This window comes from Ambystoma mexicanum, chromosome 9, assembly GCF_040938575.1.
Source record: "Ambystoma mexicanum isolate Mex_15411 chromosome 9, UKY_AmexF1_1, whole genome shotgun sequence".
Taxonomy (NCBI): domain Eukaryota; kingdom Metazoa; phylum Chordata; class Amphibia; order Caudata; family Ambystomatidae; genus Ambystoma; species Ambystoma mexicanum.
The window spans coordinates 1,530,446,463-1,530,452,462 of NC_090931.1; the positions used below are offsets into that span (position 1 = coordinate 1,530,446,463).

Sequence of the window (6,000 nt, forward strand, 5' to 3'; positions counted from 1 at the left end):
GTACCCAGGATGGTAAGTAAAATAAATGTTAACCTCTACCAAATATGTTTTATGAAAGGAAAATAAATATTAAATCAAAAGAACTGTAACGGTGTGACATGAAGATTTGAATTGTCTTATTTTTTAAATGAAAACATCCTTTCCAATTTGACGCATACAAATTTTGTTTGAAAAGAATGCAATCTGATTACACCCATAGGTAAAAATAAATCATTAGCTTTATCTTGCAGAGAAGCAACTGCACACATGCAATGACCTACAAGACAAAGGATAGAGTGCAATTCCTATTGTATTATTATTATTATTATTTTTTTATCACTTGTGTTCAATCACTTTGTGATTTTTACAAGGAGGAAGTAAACGTTAGAGTATCTCTGAAGAGATGAGATTTCGCGTGCTTGCAGCCTACAGGACTTTGGTTAGCTTGCCGATTGATTTTGCTGAAGGCAATGGTCAGATGTTTTGCTGCAGTGTTGGTCCATTTAGCATTTTCCCCAGACAGTAGTCGGTTCCACCAGACGTCTTCTTCCAGAACCGAAGAGCCCATCCCGAGAGGGGAAAGGTAGGCAGCTCTTCTCTGATTTAGTGATTTGCAGTGTAACAATAGATGTCTTAAGTATTATTATTGTATTTACTGAGTGCGGACCTGACTTCCAGAAGCAATGGAGCGCTTTACAGAGGTAGAGAACAATACAGATGCATAATGGAGCGCTTTACAGAGGTAGACAACAATATAGATGCATAATGGAGCACTTTACAGAGGTAGACAACAGAATAGATATACAGCGGGGGGTTGTATACAGAGGGCCACAGTGGAGGGGTACTGTACCGGTTGCCAGGTAGGAGAAGGGCTGGCACCATCTAGCGAGTCAGGAGGTGCGAGAGGCGATGGGCTGGCCGAGATGTTAGCCATGTCTTCTACCTATTGCTGAAAATCCGTATACTCTGAAGGTTAGCGACTGGAAATTATTTGCTGGACAAATAAGTTAAGTGCAGTGGAACTTTTCATTTGCACCAATAAAATGCAAAATAAATAAAACCTAAACTCTGTGAAATGTTTTACCACATTAAAATCCTAAATAACGGCAACCAATGTTGAAACTAGGCTGACATTATTTTCCCAACATGTAAATCCAGTAAATATATGTGCCTATAGTGTTACTGGATTGCTTTTACTGAGAAACAAGTCGGTAAACATCCAAAATAAATCCTCCAACCCAAGACAAATAAATCCTTGCTTGGAAAAAATCCCCCCAAAATCCTAAATAAAGGCAAACAAATCCAAAGCTTGAAAACAAGGCCGAAGCAATCCCAAAATAATCCAAAAAGTGGATTTCTTTTTTGCTAGCTTGGGAAGTGGAGATTGCAAGACTGGTGTGTGTACCCTGTAATGCACTCTTTGGTGGCCTCCTCTTTCAGGGACTCACTGAAGTCCAACAGCATGTAATGAGTGCACTCAGAGAATTGAGGGAGGGGGGATCAAAGGAATAATAGGAATCTTGCCTGTTTATTTCTGCCCAAAAGATAATGTATTACAACTGTTGAGGTTCAGCTATCACTACGTGGCCACAAGCAAGAGATTATGTAATCTATGCAACCACAGTACACATATTTGTACACACCAAAGTTCACAAAATGACTGCGGATTGTGTATCATTAAATGCGATTTAAAAGTTCACAGATTAGTTTCTTAAAAACGACACAGGATCTAAAACACAGACACCTTCACTGGAAATGAGTTCAGAACCCCCTTTTTGGAACATTGAAGGAAGTCCACCCATCAGGAGGAAAGAGCTCTGGGCACTAATGGGTGTTAGTTGCCTGGCATTCCTGCGTCCTTCTTGGCCAGGCCATCAGGAACTCTTCCTCTGGCCACTGCCACTCCTAGCTCTGTCCAACTCTTGTCTGTAAGCCAGTAGGGATGTCCACCATCAGCACTTAAACAGCTACATGACAGCCGCCCCCTCACACACTCACGCACGGCCCGTTTTCCTACCCCCACTTCTCACCTTGGCCGAGTTATGCTCCTGTGTGGTCCCTCTGCATTTACCCCTGTCTTCCATATTCTCGTTTCCACGCTCCATGCGTGCCTTGGCCGCCAGCAGCACCCTGACACCCGGACTCTCCCGGCCGTGGTAATGCAGTGCATTGGTGTTAGGCCATTACATTCTAATCATTTCTTCATTTTGGCTTTAGTTCTTGCATGTAAGTATAAGGAGGGAGATGTGTTGGGTGTCTACATTTTAATGTGGATGCAACTGCTGTGGGTGTATTTACAGCTATGCGTAACATGGTGTGTTTACATTCAGTCCAGGTGGTGCTGCACACTTGTGGTGGGTTTGTAATGGATTGTTTATCCTGTCTCCAGGGGAATCTGTTAACATTCTAGGTTCTGTGCATGGTTTAAGAAGGGATCTGTGGCTATGTAAGTGACTGTTAGTGGAGCTGTTGGAGTAGGAGGCCTCTTATTGTATATTTAGTACCCCGCATGTCACCACAAGTTATGTAAACGCGCATGCCATTGGCGCAAAGGCAGGCATTACCCGACCATGAATCCCTTACCTCCTGCCCCGTGCGGCACTTCTCACAAAGTTCCTTCCCCTTCCATGCGAAGCTGACACCATCAGTTGAAAACCACCATTGTTTCAAGCTGGCAACACGCATTTTTCGACCCTCGTCAAACCAGCATAGCATTCCGAACCACAGTTATGGCGTTTCTCTCCCATCTCTAACCCATTTCAATCTGTTTGGCACTGAGTTTGGCACTGAGTCATTAGAGGAGTGACTTGAGGATCCAGGAACAGAAACTGAAGACAGACAACGTTCCATGATACAGCCCAGTACTTCCTCTATTTTTACTAGTGTGTCACCTCCAGCAAAGAGACATGCCACTGCAGGCAGCACAGAGTCAGATGCCATTAAATTAAATAAGACTGAGGCAAAAACACAGTTTAGCCACCAAATGGGCAGATGACACTTTTAAGGGTTGGCTTCGTGAAAAAGGCCTTTCGCCATCATTTGAAACTGAAAGTATAATTTCTTTAGCCAACCTTCTTTGTCATTTTTATGCAGAAGTCCGTACTGTGTCCGGCACAGAGTATCAGCCCCAGAGCCTCATATCTTTCTGGTCTGGCATTAATCGGCATCTGAACAATCCCTCTTTCAGTCGCAATATCAATAAAATGCACAACCAGGATTGTTTAAGAGCCAATAATGTGTTTGTACGCATTATTAAACGATTACGAGGATCTGGTAAAGACCTGCTGTTCACATAACTGCAATCGCTCACATGAACCTTTTAAAATTACGCACTTCTGTCGTTTTGCACCTTAACTCTCCAGATGCTCTGCAATTCAAGGTCTGGTTTGATAGCCAGATACATTTTGCCCGTCGTGGCGGTGATCATGCTTTCACTGTGATTACTGATGAAAATGCCAGCTTAACTTCTAAGGAATTAACTAAAAACCATCATCCTCTTGTTGAAAGGCACTACAGCGATCTCTGTGGCCGTATGTATGCCATGCCTCGTGCCATGCCTCATGCCTCGTGCCATGCCTCGTGCCATGCCTCGTGCTTCGTGCCATGCCTCATGTCATGACTCATGCCTCGTGCCATGCCTCATGCTTCGTACCATGCCTCGTGCCATGCCTCATGCCTCGTGCCATGCCTCGTGCCATGCCTCGTGCCTCGTGCCATGCCTCGTGCCATGCCTCGTGCTTCGTGCCATGCCTCATGCCATGACTCATGCCTCGTGTCATGACTCATGCCTCGTGCCATGCCTCATGCTTCGTACCATGCCTCGTGCCATGCCTCGTGCCATGCCTCATGCCTCGTGCCATGCCTCGTGCCATGCCTCATGCTTCGTGCCATGCCTCATGCCTCGTGCCATGCCCCATGCCTCGTGCCATGCCTCATGCCATGCCTCGTGCCATGCCTCATGCCATGCCTCGTGCACCCGACTGTCCAGTTGATTCACTTCTACAATACCTATCCAAACTTCCAGCAGATGCTCCTGGTTTCTTTGTTGCTCCACGTGGGCAAAAAAAATAGGAAGTAGCCACTGAACAAATCTGGTATTCCAAAAAGCCTTTAGAGAAAAATACTCTCGGCAACTTTATGCCAAAAACCACTCAATGTGTGCACCTGAAAGGAATGTATACTAATCACTCTGTACAGCTACTGTCGAATGCTGGACTTGAACCCCTTGGCTGTTATAAGACATGGCAATGCTTCTTCCATAGAATGTTATTGGCAGCCACAAGACAATGAAGGCTTGAAGTGCTCCTCCATCTTGCATTGTTAGGCAGAATCCTATGCAGTTCCCTTTGGGAACACTCCAAAAAGATCAACACTACAGGTATTGGCAGTAAACCCACTTGGTAGCAGTCTGCGCCACACAGATTTACCTTGGAGCTGTGGCTGAGCAGTCAGACTTCCCTCAAGAAGAGTTAGGCAGTATATAGAGTATACACATTAGGTACAAAAAGATACTATAGCACAAGCAAACACTGACCAGAGCATTTGGTATGAAAGTATATTATTATTTATTTATAAAGTAAAACACACTTGTAAGAACCACACCAGCACTAATATCTTAAGTCAAAAACACAGTCACTGTAAGTATACACACTCCCCTATTGGAATTACTAGACAAGTCTAAGTTAAACACCACTTATTTGCAGACAGAGGTGAGCGCGTAACGTTAGATGGCACTCCAACAATTCGTTAAAATAGGGGGGAGGAAAGGCAGAGTTTAGAAACACACGATAACAACACTTCTAGAAGATTATAAGAAGGCAGAAAAGGCAGGGTCCACAGTGGAGCAAAAGGTTCATAGGCCAGGCCCACTCTTGGAGAGAGCAGGGCGAAATCTCACCAAAGTACCACAGTGGAAATGCACTTTAAAGAGGCTTTGCAGATAGTTCAGAAAGGAGTTGGATCAGTTCAGAAAAGTTTCGTTAGCCAGCCTAGGGTCAACCCAGATGGAAAGGTGAGGATTTACGGGACACCCCACACAGACCGTTGTAAGGGAGGCCAGGCGGACACAGTACCTTGAGAGTGGAGAGAATCCTCCAGCGGGGGCAGTTGTTCCTGGCAGCAGGTGCAAGTCGCGGCGTCGTCCAGAGGAAGAGGTGATCTCGACGTGGAGGAAAGCAGAAGGTCGTTGCACTGCCAGGGAAGAAACCAGCCGCGGAGTTCTCCGATTAAAAGGTACTACCCTTTTATTTGCGGTAGTGGTGAAATGTGGTTATCCAGTTGCCGGGGTGCTTGGCACGGGCAATTCGACCACGGGATGGTCCAGGAAGGCGAAAAAGGGGGGAACTGGTTAACCCCACCAGATCAAGGGAAGAAGACTCTCCTGGAGGGAGATCTTCTCTGTCATCGGGAAGTGGTGAGTTCGGTTCAGCAGGGCTCCACCGGTGGTGTCGTCGTAGCAGGTCGGCTCAGCTTCTCCCTCTTCGGATTCTTAGGTCCTGTGGCGACTTCTGAAGTTCCAGTCCCAAAGGCCCTGCTTTTATGCAGAAAACCCCCATTCACTCAGCCTAGCTGTCACTCACACATGCAAAGTGGTGAGCCGGGCGACTCACCACTGGGCCAATCAGAGTGGAGTGCGACTTGGGTTGCCGAGGCAATGCAGTCCAGGGTGCCCAAACCCCCCTCCACCCCTCCTAAGTAACCTAGACAGAGTGGCACCACTTGGAGGGCTTCTGTGGAGAAGCCCGCCAAAATAGTGGAACAAAGGGCTCGACCTTGGTCAGAGTCACAGAAGTGAACACAAACGCCATTTTAGAACCGAGTTCTGGAAAAAAATACCAACCGGTAATTTAATATTAAATAAATAAACCGGCGGTATGTTCGAGGCTATATTAAATATTGATAGCCCTCGAACAATAGAAAAATCCCATAGGAATATATTTGCGGTTGAATATAAAGAGTAGTATCCACTTGCACCAGCCAAAACTTGATCAGGGGGGACTGGACAGTGCACCCTCGAACAAC

At 45.8% G+C, this 6,000-nt stretch overlaps 1 protein-coding gene across 1 annotated transcript in view; it reads right to left on the reverse strand.

Moving 5' to 3' along the window:
• LOC138489439 (zinc finger protein ZFP2-like) overlaps nt 1–2,747 on the reverse strand; it is a 147,847-nt gene extending 145,100 nt beyond the window's left edge. Inside the window, exon 1 of the mRNA XM_069617160.1 lies at nt 2,563–2,747. The gene's annotated coding sequence lies outside the window, so the exon portion shown is untranslated. The remainder of the gene's footprint in view (nt 1–2,562) is intronic.
• Nucleotides 2,748–6,000: the final 3,253 nt, after the last annotated feature.